Source organism: Suncus etruscus, chromosome 18 (assembly GCF_024139225.1).
Source record: "Suncus etruscus isolate mSunEtr1 chromosome 18, mSunEtr1.pri.cur, whole genome shotgun sequence".
NCBI classification, from domain to species: Eukaryota; Metazoa; Chordata; class Mammalia; order Eulipotyphla; family Soricidae; genus Suncus; species Suncus etruscus.
In genome coordinates, this window is record NC_064865.1 from 13,882,516 (window position 1) to 13,897,036 (window position 14,521).

Here is a 14,521-nt window from a genome sequence, read left to right on the forward strand (position 1 = left end):
GAGAGAAGTTATAGTGTTACTATAAAAAGGAATAAAAGGTGTAATAACAACAGAGAACCTGTTGTGTGAGACCATTTAGATCATGAGTTTGATTGATGGCATTATCTACATGTGTAATCCCAGTGGTTCTGCTTCTTAGGATCCAAGTATGATCTTTGGTTAATGTCAACCAATTTGTGTGCAAGCACTTGCAACAAAGTAGGTGATCCTGGCTAGAAGTGCCACCAACAGCATGTGAGACCCTGTAAATAAAAGTGTGCAAGTGCCACAGAGGAGTGTGTTTGACTCCTGATCAGTATTAGAAGCAACAGCATCAACACCAACAACTAAGAGAAGAGAAAGAAAAAAATTAATCTACAACACTAACTGTTAAAAGCAGAATTGAGATAGAAGAGTGACAAAATATTTCAAGGAAGGTGACACCATGCACAGCAGTGCAAGGAAGATACCATGCACCATGAAGTTAGTGGTTTATTTAAAAAGTAGTTTTTCACTTTATGTTTCTAGTTTTACAAGTCTAACATTATCTGATATTTCACCCATTCTAGTGTCTTTTCATGAAACTTGTACCTTGATGATTTTTTAATGTGTTTTAGATCATGATGTTTATTTACAAATTATGGCAGACTGTCATAAGTTACTTCACTTTCCTGAAAGTAGACCATGCTTCTTGTTTTCTATGTAACTTGCAATAATCCCTCTCGAATAATATACTTTCCTAACTGGTTGATGTTTACTTAGTCAGAAGACTTGCCTCACTTTACAGTTTGTAAATAATGTGGCACTGATATATATGAATAGTAACTGGAAGAATCATTACAAAATTGGTTGTGAAAATGACCTAGATGAGGATTGCTACTGTAACTGTGATGAAAGGAAGATAGCATATGGTCCTAAGCTGAAAAGAATATGATGGAGATACAGCAGATGATACATATTCTGAACAAGAAATAAAATTTTGTTATCATAAACCAATGAAATTTGGATACGGTTTTTAGTAAAAATGTTTCTCTTTATTTTTCTACTTGACACCACTTCTAAGTGTTTTACAATAACTCTAAATCCAAAGAACCTAACCTTGAATTCATTACTAATTTTCTCTAATCTGTCTTCTCATATTGTTTCTTATTTAATTCAAATATTAGCATATCTGGAACATTGACTTTCCTACTTTTTCCTCAAGAGCTATCCACTTGTCCTTCTCTGATTCCCACAGATCAAAAAATTATGTCAGACTCTAACAAAGCTGGAGAAATAGTAAAGCAGGCGGGGTGATTGCTTTGCATGGAGCTGACCTGGGTTCAATCTCAGGCATCCCAAATGGTTTCCAAACATTCCTGAGTTCAAAACCAGGACTAACTACAGAGCACCACCAAAGGTGATACAAAAACACACAAAAAGACTTAAATATTTTTTATAAACCTACCCAGCCTTTCATTCTGTATTGCTAATTAAATAAATAAAAGAATGAACAAATCATATAAATTAACAAAAGTACAGACTTGAGAATACTATAAGGTTATTGTATACAAAGAAAAATCTAATAGAATTCTGCAAATGCCTTTAAAATTGCAGGTCTTTTATTGGGGGGGCACTCAATGACACTCAGGGGTTACTCCTGGCTATGTGCTTAGGAATCGCTTCTGGCTCTGGGGACCATATAGGATGCTGGGGATCTAACCCAAATTCCCTACTGCTGTGCTATCACTTCCTGCCCCCAAATTACACATCTTTTAAAACAGATATTATTCATCTTTCTTTCAACACTTTGAGACCTGGAGCACTAAGACCTTATAAAGAAAATCAGCTCTGGTCTGAGTCAGAAGACGTTAATGAGCCAAACTCTCTTGGGCATGTCTCCCCAACCCATGTTCTCACCTGCAAAGTAAAAACAGTACCTATTCATCTTGTTTCCTAGGGCTGTTGTATAAATCAAATGAAACAATTATTTTTGGTCATATTTTGAGAATTATGAGGCCTGCAAAATAATTTAATTTTTAAAAGTTGTATAATTGTTGCAATTTAGAACTTGGAATCTATGGCATAGTTTATAATGAGCTCCTCAAGAAAAGATGAAAAAGTCAAGGGTTTATATTATAAAACAAGAAACAAAATCTGAGTTGCTAGGTGAAGAAACAGATATTATAAATGGAGGGGGCAAAGAGGAAGTAAAAGAAAGAATGGAGGTGACAATTTTGACATATCAAGCAGTTTATCATGGCAGTATGACCCTGAAACTAACCTGTGTGTAGTTTTTTATTTATAATAATAACTTAAATGAAAAACTTAAGCATGTTTTCATTTCATAGATTAGTGGTGACCCTTAAGGTGCTGGCCGGGCATTTTGAAATCTGGTGGATCCTAAAATTTTAGGGATTTTTGTTAATCATAAAGCACCAAGTAGTGCAAGTGCTTAATTAAGATTCCAAAATTACAAGTTAGTGTAAGCAATCTGAAGTATCCAATGTTTTAAAGCCTATTATCCTCTCTTGCCAGAGATGATGACTTGAGACAGGGTCTATCACTGAGTATGAGTAAGCAATTTACTAAACAGGAAATTACTACCAATTGAGTCAGCATTTAGTGATGATTATAAAGAATTAATGTTCGCTATCCTATACCCATCTTGAACTTAAACACAATTTGGCCTACTCAATCACAGTATATAGTGTTATACCAAAAATAGCTCATCTTTGATTCAATATGGGCTCATTAACATTTGTTTAATATTTCAAATAAAATAATCACTTGTATTAGTAAAATAGGGATTGCAACATAAAAACTATCTTGTTTAGGTTATAACAAAAATTAAGGGGACTTTAGTTGGGGTATACCATGATTGCATCTAAGGTATAATCTGAAGATTAATCAGGGGTGGGGAGCATATGGCCCTTGGATCCATTGTATAAAAATAAAAATCTATGGAATCATGTGGCGGTCCTGGTACACAAAGGGACAGACACATACACTTCTTATTGACTGTCAAGCCTATCTGCCTATACTATAAAGTCTACAGAGAATGTTATAAGTATTGAATGCTCAGTGGCAGAAAAAAGTTTCCTCACCCCTGAAATAAAAGAAAGAGGCTGAAGTAGAAGACACGCTTCTTCTCATTCATTGGTAGGCAACAGTTTAACAAGACATAGTCCTGAGTGGCCATAAGTCTTCAAACAGTTGATCTAGAATGCCTTTGAACTCAAACTCAGTATAATTCTTCCTCTTTACAACTTTACAACTTCCACTTTCCAACTTTATTATTCACTCCTCATGAGTAAGGCATGGACAATGTGGTTAGAATAGGTTGAAATGGTTCTAGTAACTCTGCATAGATCCTTTCTCTTTCTCAACTCATATTCAGGCCAACCAAGCAACTAAAGTTTTGTGTGTTTTTTTTGGTCTTGTTTTGTTTTCAAAACATTAATGAATAAAGGCTTGCTATTTCACTTCCTTCAATTTACTACTTCTGACAGTTATCTTTCCTCTGATCATGCTTTATATCTGAAGTTTTTCATTCTCTTTTCATGGGGTGGGGAAAGTGCTTTATTTTTTTATTTTTTATTTTTTATTTTTGGTTTTTAGGGCCACACCCGTTTGGCGCTCAGGGGTTACTCCTAGCTATGTGCTCAGAAATCGCTCCTGGCTTGGGGGGACCATATGGGACGCAGGGGGATTGAACCGCGGTCTGTCCTAAGCTAGCGCTTGCAAGGCAAGACATCTTACCTTAGCACCACCTTCCCAGCCCCAGGAAAGTGCTTTAGATGTGATTTCTACATTAATTATAATGTGACATGGGCATAATTTAAGATCATGAGCAGGATCAAACTTCCTAAACTTAAGTTTGATCTACTATATATTAGTAGCATTAGTTTACCCTTTCTTTATTTTATGAAGTTTATTCATCTAAAACTAAATGGTAATCAATCTTCTATGGTTATTAATGGAATTAAGCTAGATAATACATGTAAAATCCCTGTAGCAGTGCCAGTCACACAGTAAATGACATTCCTCTGGAATATTATTTAATTTTTTTCACTCAGTGTGGCTATGTCTATTTTACCTTCAATGCCATTATTGAATTGATCAGTGTTGTATTTTTACCATACTTATCTCAGCTTTTCTTTGGAGCTCTGCTTGCTCTCATTTTTCTCTTGAGATTTCCAATTTATGCTACATTTTTGGTCTTTCAGCTAGACTACATCATCAGCATAGGCCCAATAGTGTGGCATTGCTTTGTTTCAGTGATTTAGGGGCCCACAAGGGAAATACCCAATATTATTGGTGAAGGGAAGAGTGCATTTGATCAAAAATACCTTTTAGACCTTGAAACTAAACTTGGTCCTGGGAAGACCTATTTTAGTATAGCTACTCTAGTTTTGTTTGTCTGTTAGGCTTCCATTTTTTTGTGGATTTGATTTCCACCTTATCATTTTAAGCCTACTTTTTGTCTTGAGAATTGAAACAGGTCTTTTGGACACAGCCTAGAACTGAACTTTGCTTTTAATATACACTCATCCATTCTATAATCTTCAAGGAGTTCAGACTATTTTACATAGAGAGTGATTGTTGATAAATGAGAGATTATGACTTTCAATTTATATATTTTTATTTAATAACTACATTGCTTTTTTGTTTTCTTTTCTTATCTAGTGTTTTAATGTTATTTTGTTTCTCTGTATTTTATGCCCTGTGTTTCTGTTCTTATCACAGGATTTGCATAAATATCATGTAGTTCAAATAGTTATTTTTTCTTAGCCATTTTATTCTTAGTTTTATTTTTTACAATATTTTTTTTCTTTTACAATATTTTAACTATTTATTTATATTTATTTTTGCTAGCGCTGGAGACAGCAGGGAGAACTCTTGCCTTGCACTAAGCCAACCTGGGCTCAATCCACAGCACTCATATGATCTCGCATTTACAAGCTCCACCAGGAATGATCCCTGAGCAAAGAAAAAGGAGTAAGCCTTGAGTATCACTGGTGTGTCCTTCCCACCCAGAATTTTTTTTCTTTAATGCAGAGATTGAACCACGGTTTATGTATGCAAGTCATGTGCTATATTTTTGTGTCACATTTTGTGTCTCATCTTATTGTTGCCTAACAGTTTATTTTCTCATATTTCCCTGTGAATTTTTATTTTTTCAAATTGTATCTTCCTAATAACTAAAAAGGATATATATTTTAATTACTTCTTTATTAACACCACTTATGCTATAATTTAATGTTCAATTCCCTGATCTGAAGAGTTGAGGTTTATTTTTATTTTTATTTTGTTTTTTTTTTCCAGTTTTGTTTTGTTTTGCTTTGTTTTATTTTATTATTTATTTATTTATTTATTTTTTGTGGTTTTTGGGTCACACCCGGCAGTGCTCAGGGGTTACTCCTGGCTCCATGCTCAGAAATTGCTCCTGGCAGGCACAGGAGACCATATGGGACGCTGGGATTCGAACCGATGACCTCTTGCATGAAAGGCAAACGCTTTACCTCCATGCTATCTCTCCAGCCCCCTTATTTTATTATTTTATTTTATTTGGTTTTGGTTCATGTCTGGTGATGCTTAGGGCTTACTCTTGGCTCTTCACTCAGGAATTACACCTGGCAATTCACAGGACCATATAGGATGCTGGGTTGGCCACATGCAAAGCAAGTGCCCTACTCAATATACTATTCCTATGGTACGCTCAAATTGAAGTTTCTGATTCTAGTTATCACTCTCCTCAACAGTTTGTGGTTTTCATTTATTTTTCCACTTAAAATAGCTTTGTGTTCATCTTTTATTTTTTCTTCATATTTTAAGGGTAGTTTTTCTGGAAATGCATTTTCGCTAGTAGCTTGTTCTCCAAAAGTATTTAAAACATGTCTTCCAAACTCTCTCCTGGCCTATACAATTTTTGCTCTAAAAAGAAAAATAAAACCTGGTGGGAATACCTTTATAAGTAATATACATTTTTCTTTTTGCAGTCTTTAATATTGTTCTTACTACTGGGTTTTGAAAGTTTTAGAGTTATGTGTCTTGCTGCACATTTTTGAATTTTGATTGCAAGATATTTTGTGAGATTTATGAACTTGTGTCTTCAGTTCTCTTCCCTAATTTAAAAAGTCTTCCTCTATTATTGATTAGAATAAGTTGCCTGCTTCCTCTCCGTCTCTGTATCTTCTGAAATATATGACATCTGTATGTTCTCTTACCAATTACATATTAATAGCCCATGTAGTGTTTCAATGCTTTTAATGTACAAGGTCTTTTACCTTCATTACCACGAAAGTGCGCAAGATTTTCCACCATTGTCTGTCACTTGCAGTCTTGCCACTTCATTCCCCACCTTCTTCCACACATTCCTCAGATCTGCTGTTTTTTAGTAGGCACTGCCTCATCTCTAGTATTATTTCCTTATATACCACTTATGAGTGAGATCACTTGATATTTGTCCTCATTCTGGTTCATTTCACTTAATATGACCTCCTTTAGTTTCTTCTAAGTTGTAGTAAATGGCAATATTTCATTTTCTATTATATTTAATTGTATTCCATTGTGTATGTATACTAATGTTATGCATTTGGGTTATTTCCAGAACTTGGCTATCATTGTGATATACTTTGGTATATAATTTTTAAAATGAATATTTTGTATTCTTAGAATATGCCAAGATGTAGAATCACTGGGTCAAAAGGGAATTGTCTTTCTCTCTTTCTCTCTCTCTTTTGTTATGGGGTGGGGGGTTGCTTAAGGGGAATGGGAGGGTTTGAGTCACAACCTGCTGTGAACAGGATTTATTCCAGGGTCTGTGCTCAGGGATCACACCTGGTTGAGTGTAGGGTACCAAAAGTTGTGCCAATGATTAGACCCAGATTGACCACATGCAAGGCAAGTGCCCTACCTACTATACCTTACCTGTTGTCTCCAGCCCCAAATATCCTCATTTTAATTTATTGAAATGATTCTAACTTCATGTCCAGAGAGCCAATATTCTCACCAATAGTGAATGTGGGTTTATCACTGGAATCTCACCAACACTTGTTTATAAAATTTTTTGATAAATGCTATTCTTACTGGTGTTTGATTTGCATTTTCCTGATGATAAGAGATGGAGAATATATTTTCTTTTTTTTTTTTTTTTTTTGGTGGTTTTTTGGGTCACACCCGGCAGTGCTCAGGGGTTATTCCTGGCTCCATGCTCAGAAATTGCTCCTGGCAGGCACAGGGGACCATATGGGACGCCGGGATTCGAACCGATGACCTCCTGCATGAAAGGCAAACGCCTTACCTCCATGCTATCTCTCCGGCCCCGGAGAATATATTTTCATGTGCCTATTGGCCAGGTGCATTTATTCTTTGAGGAAGTATTTGTTTAGTTCTCTTCCCCACTTTTGATGCAACTGTTTACTTGTTATTTACTTTTGTGAGTACTTTATCTTGAATATTACCCTTTGTCAGATGCACGGTGTGCAAGAATTTTCTTTCTTTTTGTAGAGTTCTTTTGATTTTAGCTCTCATTTCTTTTGTTGTAGTCTCATTTGTTTTCTGTTTTCTTTCCTAATGGAACTGAATCATGTGACTTTGAAGTCAGATAAGGAAATTTTTAAATTTAAAAAATTTAAAAACATCATGAAAATTATTTTGAATATTATAGAAAACTTCCTTACTATTTTAAGTGTTCCATTATATATATATATATTTTATAATTTATTTGACTATACAAAGTAGAAATTTATGAAAGTTCTTATGAAAGATAATATCAAAATGAATAACCTTGTGCAAACATTTGCTTTATAGAAAATGTTTACAAAAATAGAAATTCAGGGTAAAATATTGAAATGTAATTGCTTTAATGAATGTGTATATACTGTTAAGTTCCTTTCTTTAGAATTATCACATTTTTCTTCTCAGTATGATCTCTGTTTTTATTAATCTCATGTATTTAGTATTGTCTTATGTTCCTATTTCTTTTTTTTTTTTTTTTTTTTTTTTGGTTTTTTGGGCCACACCCGTTAGATGCTCAGGGGTTACTCCTGGCTACGCGCTCAGAAATTGCCCCTGGCTTAGGGGGACCATATGGGACGCCGGGGGATCGAACCGTGGTCCTTTCCTTGGCTAGCGCTTGCAAGGCAGACACCTTACCTGTAGCGCCACCTCGCCGGCCCCTTATGTTCCTATTTCTAATAAGTAAAGTATGATATTTAGAATGATTTAATCAATTTTTTATTTTTAAATATAATTAAGCATATTTTCAATTTTCAATGCCATTTTATTTCTTTTTCTGTGAATTAACCATGTCTCTTGCATACTTTCATTAAACTTAGATTTTTGTTTTCTCCCCTTAACTTTGGGAATCCTTTAATTATTAACTTCCCCCTTCCTTATTTTTTGTTGCTGTTGCTGTCTTCTATGAGTCACGCAGTAATTGCAATAAGTGAGCTCACTTCCTGGTTGAACCACAATGAGGTTTGCATATTTTGATTGTGCATGCTTTATTGTGACGCTGACCAAGTCACACACTTAGTTGCAGGGCTCAGGAATTTGCACATTTGTGGCACTGGGGATCACAATGGTAATGCCAGGGAATGCAGCTGTCACTATGCATTAGTGCTGCCTGGAGATTAAACTGTGGATCCATACATGCAAGACAGGTGTTCTACTATTGAACTACATCCCATGTTATATAAAAATCCTAGTCAAGGCTACAATCATTAGCCTTGTCCTGGATGGTTTGGCTATTTACTTCATCACAGTAACTTATTAAAACATATACATAAGAATCAGAGTGTTGGCATAAAAGAGAGGAACATTGTTTTTCACTAAAATAGTTTACAAAATGTGAGACAGTGGCCATATTCTAGAGTAAGTAGTATTGCTTCTTAGTAAGACAAGTAGTTTACACAAGGAAATAGTAAGGAATAGAACACTCAAGGAATAAAAGATGGCAGACTCTAGAAGCACCCTTTCTACACAGACTTATAGATTATATAGAAGGCAGAATATATATGAGATTATAAAGAAGAGGTTTGTGTGGGATTATAGAAGAAGGTGATAGTGATTTCTCAAAGTACTACTCACACTCTAACCATATTTGGTCATTTTTAAGGTTGTCTTGGCAATTGTAAATAATATGATACAAGTGGGTGTAGTTTTAATGTAAATGTTTTTATTTTTTGGTTCACTATTGGCAAAAACAGACCAGCTTTGTATACAGCCATGCAAGAACATGATCAAAGATGTTAACTGATCAAAGATGAAAGGTTAAAGAACAGAGTACTAGTTACTAGTTCTTTTATAAGATATTGCTGAAAGGGGATTAAAACACATTTCTATTAATGATAGTGCATACCACAGTGGCAAAAAGGGAAAAAAGAAAGAGAGAGAGAGTGTGAGAGAGAGAAGGAGGAAGAGAAGGAGGGAGGGAGGAGAGGAAAGAGAGAGATGGAGGAGAGAGAAAGGAGAGAAATGAGAGAAAGAGAGAGATAGAGGGAAGGAGGGAGGGAGAGAGGGAGGGAGGGAGAGAGGGAGAGAGGGAGGGAGGGAGGGAGGGAAGGAGGGAGGGAGGGAGGGAGGGAGGGAGAGAGGGAGGGAGGGAGGGAGGGAGGGAGGGAGGGAGGGAGGGAGGGAGGGAGGGAGGGAGGGAGAAGTGAAATATCTGTCCAGAGGCAGGCGGGGGAAAGAGAAATATTGAGGTCAATGGTGATGGAAAATGTGGGCTGTTTGAACAGTCTACAGTTTGAAAAGACTGTTTAAAATCCTAAACAATTTTGTAACCACAGTGCTTAAATAAAGTATTATAAAAATCAGCATGCAGATATTGCTTAAAGGAAAACCGACTATTGTAATTATTGAAATACAATAATTTCTGCACAAGAAAATATTTTTTGATGACAGGAAAACTTTCTTTTTCCTTTCCAATCAAGGTCAATCATGTCTTATTTATATTACCATTTTCATGTCTCACTCAGACAAATTAAGGGATCTATTTTTAACATAATTTTTTGCAGCAAGAAAATACTTGGTATGACTTTATAGTTGCACATAAAGTGTCCTTTATATTCTACAGATAATAGCCTTTTATTTGCTTCTCCTAGTTTGCCATATGCATTTTTACTCAAATATTGTATTTTGTCATAGAGAAATTATACATATGCATGCAAGTTTACTTAATCAAACTTAGGAGTTTTTCTGTTATTATTTATGAATTTGGAGTCTCTTACTTTGGAAATAGTTTTTCTATTGTCCAGGTTATAAAGGAACCAACCAGTATTTTCTTCCAGTACTAATGTGTTTTCTTTATATTAAAAAGTAATTATTTATGTTTTGAATTGATATAAAGTCATTTTCACTATAGAATGAAAAAATATTAATATGATTTTTCTTGTTTTCCAATTTTTATGATTTTATTATTGCATTTGTTTAAAAAGTCATCATCCATTTAATCTGAGATACCACTTTGATCTTATTTTAAACTTCTTTCTCTGTCTCTCTCTCTCTCTGTCTCTTTTTCTCTTTCTTTTAATTTCTGGGCTTTCCCCTCTTGTTCTGAATAATGAAGTACCATCACTCTATTTCAATTACTCTTTGAATACTATAAACTACAACTTATTTTTTTTTTTGTTTTGTTTTGTTTTGGGTCACACCCGGCAGTGCTCAGGGGTTACTCCTGGCTCTATTCTCAGAAATCGCTCCTGGCAGGCTCGGGGGACCATATGGGATGCCGGAATTCGAACCAATGACCTTCCGTATGAAAGGCAAACGCCTTACCTCCATGCTATCTCTCCGGCCCCTACAACTTATTTTTTGTTTGTTTATTTTGGGGCTAAACCGAGTGACGCTCAGGGGTTACTCCTGGCTCTGTTCTCACAAATCTCTCCTTTCTGGCATGGGGGACCATACAGGATACAGGGGAATCGAACCTAGGTCCTCCATGTGAGAGGCATACTCCCTACTGGCTGTGCATTGCTCTGGCCCCAACTTCATCTTGCTTTACGACAAATTTCAGTGAGGTGTGGTTGTTAACTTCCAAACTGAGGAGAACTTTGGATTCTGCACTAGGGGTGACTGATTCTTGCTAAAATTTCACATTAGCCAAATGGCTTAATGCTCGCTCAGTTAGAAGCATCTAATTCTACTTGTACCTCAGCAAAATCAGACCAGTAAATCCAGAAACCAACCTAAGGTCTCAGTAAAGGCAAACAATTTTACAAAAACAAACAAACAAACAAAAACAATTGAGCTGAATTCCAGGCTAGCAAAAACTGATGCTTAGAAATTTGACTAATGTGAATAAAATAAAAATTACGCATTTGTTTTTTATGAGGAATAAGGTAGATGATTTTCGCAATATATTTGTGGAGGTTAATCTTTCATTTCTTACCCTGCTTTGTTCAGAATTTGTATTGTAAATTTTATATATGTATTTCACTTTTGAATCTTAGAATAAATACACATACCTAGTTTTAGGAATAGGTTGAAATGAAAGAAAGCCAAAATGCAGGGAAAAAAGTATTTTGAAATAACTTTAAACAATCCAAGGGCTCTCATAGTTAGGAATAAACTAGACCTAAAGGCTGTCATCTAGTGTTCATAATGGTAACTGCACCTTCTTAAGAAAGTTTCACAAACAAGCAAGTGGTTCTCAAATAGTGGGGCGCGCCCCCCAGGTGTTGGGGGGTGAGGCTCCGTAAAGGGGGAGCATTTGATCTCGGCAAATACTGTCTTAAGAAGCTAAGCCCCGTGTTGTCTCTGTATGTCTCTGGAGCCCAGTTGCTGTGTCCTGCTTCAAACCACGCTTGGAAAAGCTATGCATTGCAAAATGTGCTCATTGTAGCCATTAATCCAGACATCACCTCGGATTAAAAAAATCAGCTCAAATTATTTTATATATTTTTTTTTTGCAGGTTAAAGTTTTTTAAATAAAGATACTATTTACAGTCGCGCGGAGGGCGCGAAAAGTGTTTTCTTTTTCCTAGGGGGGCGTGACAAAAAATAATTGAGAAGCACTGGATTAGGGCCATGCCCAATCAGTGCTTCTACACACAATGATCATTCCTGTCAGGGTTTAGGGAATTAAAAGTTGTGGCAGGGATTGAACTGGGATCAGTTGTGTAATCACAAGGAAGGCAAGCATCAGGCATTCTATACTGTCTCTCGGGACTACATATGCAATGTCTTTTCTAAATAACTTGGTTATTTAGCTCACTCAGCATTTCCTAGTTTGTTTTCAATTTTATGTATTTAATTTTTGTTTTGGCTACATCTGGTGGTGCTCAGGGGCTACTCCTATTATGCCCTACCTGTTGTACTATGGCTCTATGTCCCAAAACTTAATTTTTTATTTCTTTAGAGAACGGTGATTTACAAAGTTTAGTTTTATACATATAATGTTGAAGCACCAATACCGAACGGTGATTTACAAAGTTTAGTTTTATACATATAATGTTGAAGCACCAATACCATATCCAGGGACAACTTCCCTCCACTAGTGTTATTTTGTTCTCTTTTTCCTTCTCCCTCCAACAGCTTCCTATCTTAATAGGCACATTATACTTTGGTTGTCGTAGTTTTGATCTCATATTTTTAATATTATTGAGTCTGTAGTATGAATATATCGCTTTAGCATTCTCCCATATTTCCTATGTACCCAAGATTTGTGACCCCTATTCCTTATTTCTTCCCCTTCTCATCTTCTTCCTTTACATTCCAATTTATTTCTTTCTTTGTCATTTCTTCCCTATACTCTGGGGTCAAGGATTATCTAGGCTTTACTTCCTATTACTATGTCTTGAATTATTTACCTATTTGTGTAACTCATGTACTGCCTTATGACCTTCATTGATGATTTTTCTTTTGAGGGAGAAAAGAGGAAGATTGAAGTAAGTAGCATCAAGGAACACTCTCAGTTTTTAGTATTTCCGAGGGGATAAATGTGGGGGCTTCTCATAAAACTCATGAATGGGCTCAGACTTCCGACTCTCGACTTACCAGTGATATCTTAGTAGATGAGATATGTTTTTGTATTTGTTTTGTATCACTTTTCATTTGGTATTTCTACATTCAAATTTTTCATATAAGCAATCATAGTTTTCTAGTTTTCCACTCATTTAAAATATAAATATACTTAGTAAATTTCTTGAAATATGTAAGCGATTCAAAATCGTACTAAAAATTTGTGGTTTTCCCCTTGATTTTTCCTCTTCCTTTTGCTCTGTTTCTGAGATGATCAGGAGTTGTCCTTATAATTGTGGTACTCGCATGATTATTTGGTACACACTAGAATTGCATAATTTATTGTGCACTTGAATCCCAAACAACTGAGTTTCTGGACTCCTAATTGGATATGTGGGCAGTGCTGCAAATTGAACACTCAGCCTCACCAGCCTCCCACCCACCATGCTACTTTCTAGTTTGGGGTGCTAACTTTTAAGAAGTGAAATTGCTGCATCAAAGGAATATGCTCCAACCTTCTTATTTTTAAGCTTGTTTTCTAATTATGATTGGTTCAGATTGTACTAATAAATACAGAAAAACACATAGGTTATAATTGTATGCTGTGAAGGACTTTCACAAAGTAGAAACATCTGTAAGACCCCACTCAAGTTTAGACTTAGATTACTTGGAACTTTCTGAGAGTCACTTTCTCTCTGGCTTCTTTTGGCATTTTGTATGTAAAATATTTGATGGTACGATGAAAATTTTTCATTACTTATTTATGCAGGACATCTCAAAATCAGTTGAAATTTTTTTCTTCTTACAATCATATCCTGATTTTTTTTTCTATACCCTGACCACTTCTTCAATTCTTGTCCTCCATTTTTTACATATTTTATGTACTTGAGACCAGTACTAGGCAAACTGAATCTGGCAGCCTGGCTTCTGGTAGCTATTTATGTTTTCCACAACCTAGCTGTGCTCAAGACTTGTTCCTGACTATGTGTTCAAAAATGCCTTCTGGCAATAATCTGGGAATTATATGTGGTATTGAGGATCAAAACTGGTTCTGCTGTGTGCAAGTCAGCTTGCTGGACTATCTCTATGACTCCAACTTTCCTGAGATTTAGATCTAATTATCAAACTTGGTTTCATAGTTTGAATGTTTGAAAACAATATTATCACATATTGAGAAAGTTTTATTTATATTTGAATTTTCTGTCCCCACCTAGCAGTGCTCATGGGCTTCTTGCCAAGTTGACATAGTCTAACCCTGAGTTGACTTCCTGGCTGTCAATATCTTTAAAATGGACAATCTACTCTGCTCACATAGTACCAGATCTGATGTTATTTCAGGGTTTATCTCTAAGTGTAAAATTTCACCAGTCATAGCTTTCAAGACAAAAACTAGGAGTCATATTTGACATTTTGCTCTTACTGTACCCCATATCTCCTAACAAATTGGTTATTTTCTGTCCTAAATATCTCTAGTTATCATTCACTTCTCACTATTATCATTGCCAACATTTATATCTAAGCTAAACTTTGTCTCTTGCTTAAACATTTTTTGCAATATTTCCCCAAATCTTTGCTAAAGAAATTAATAATACTC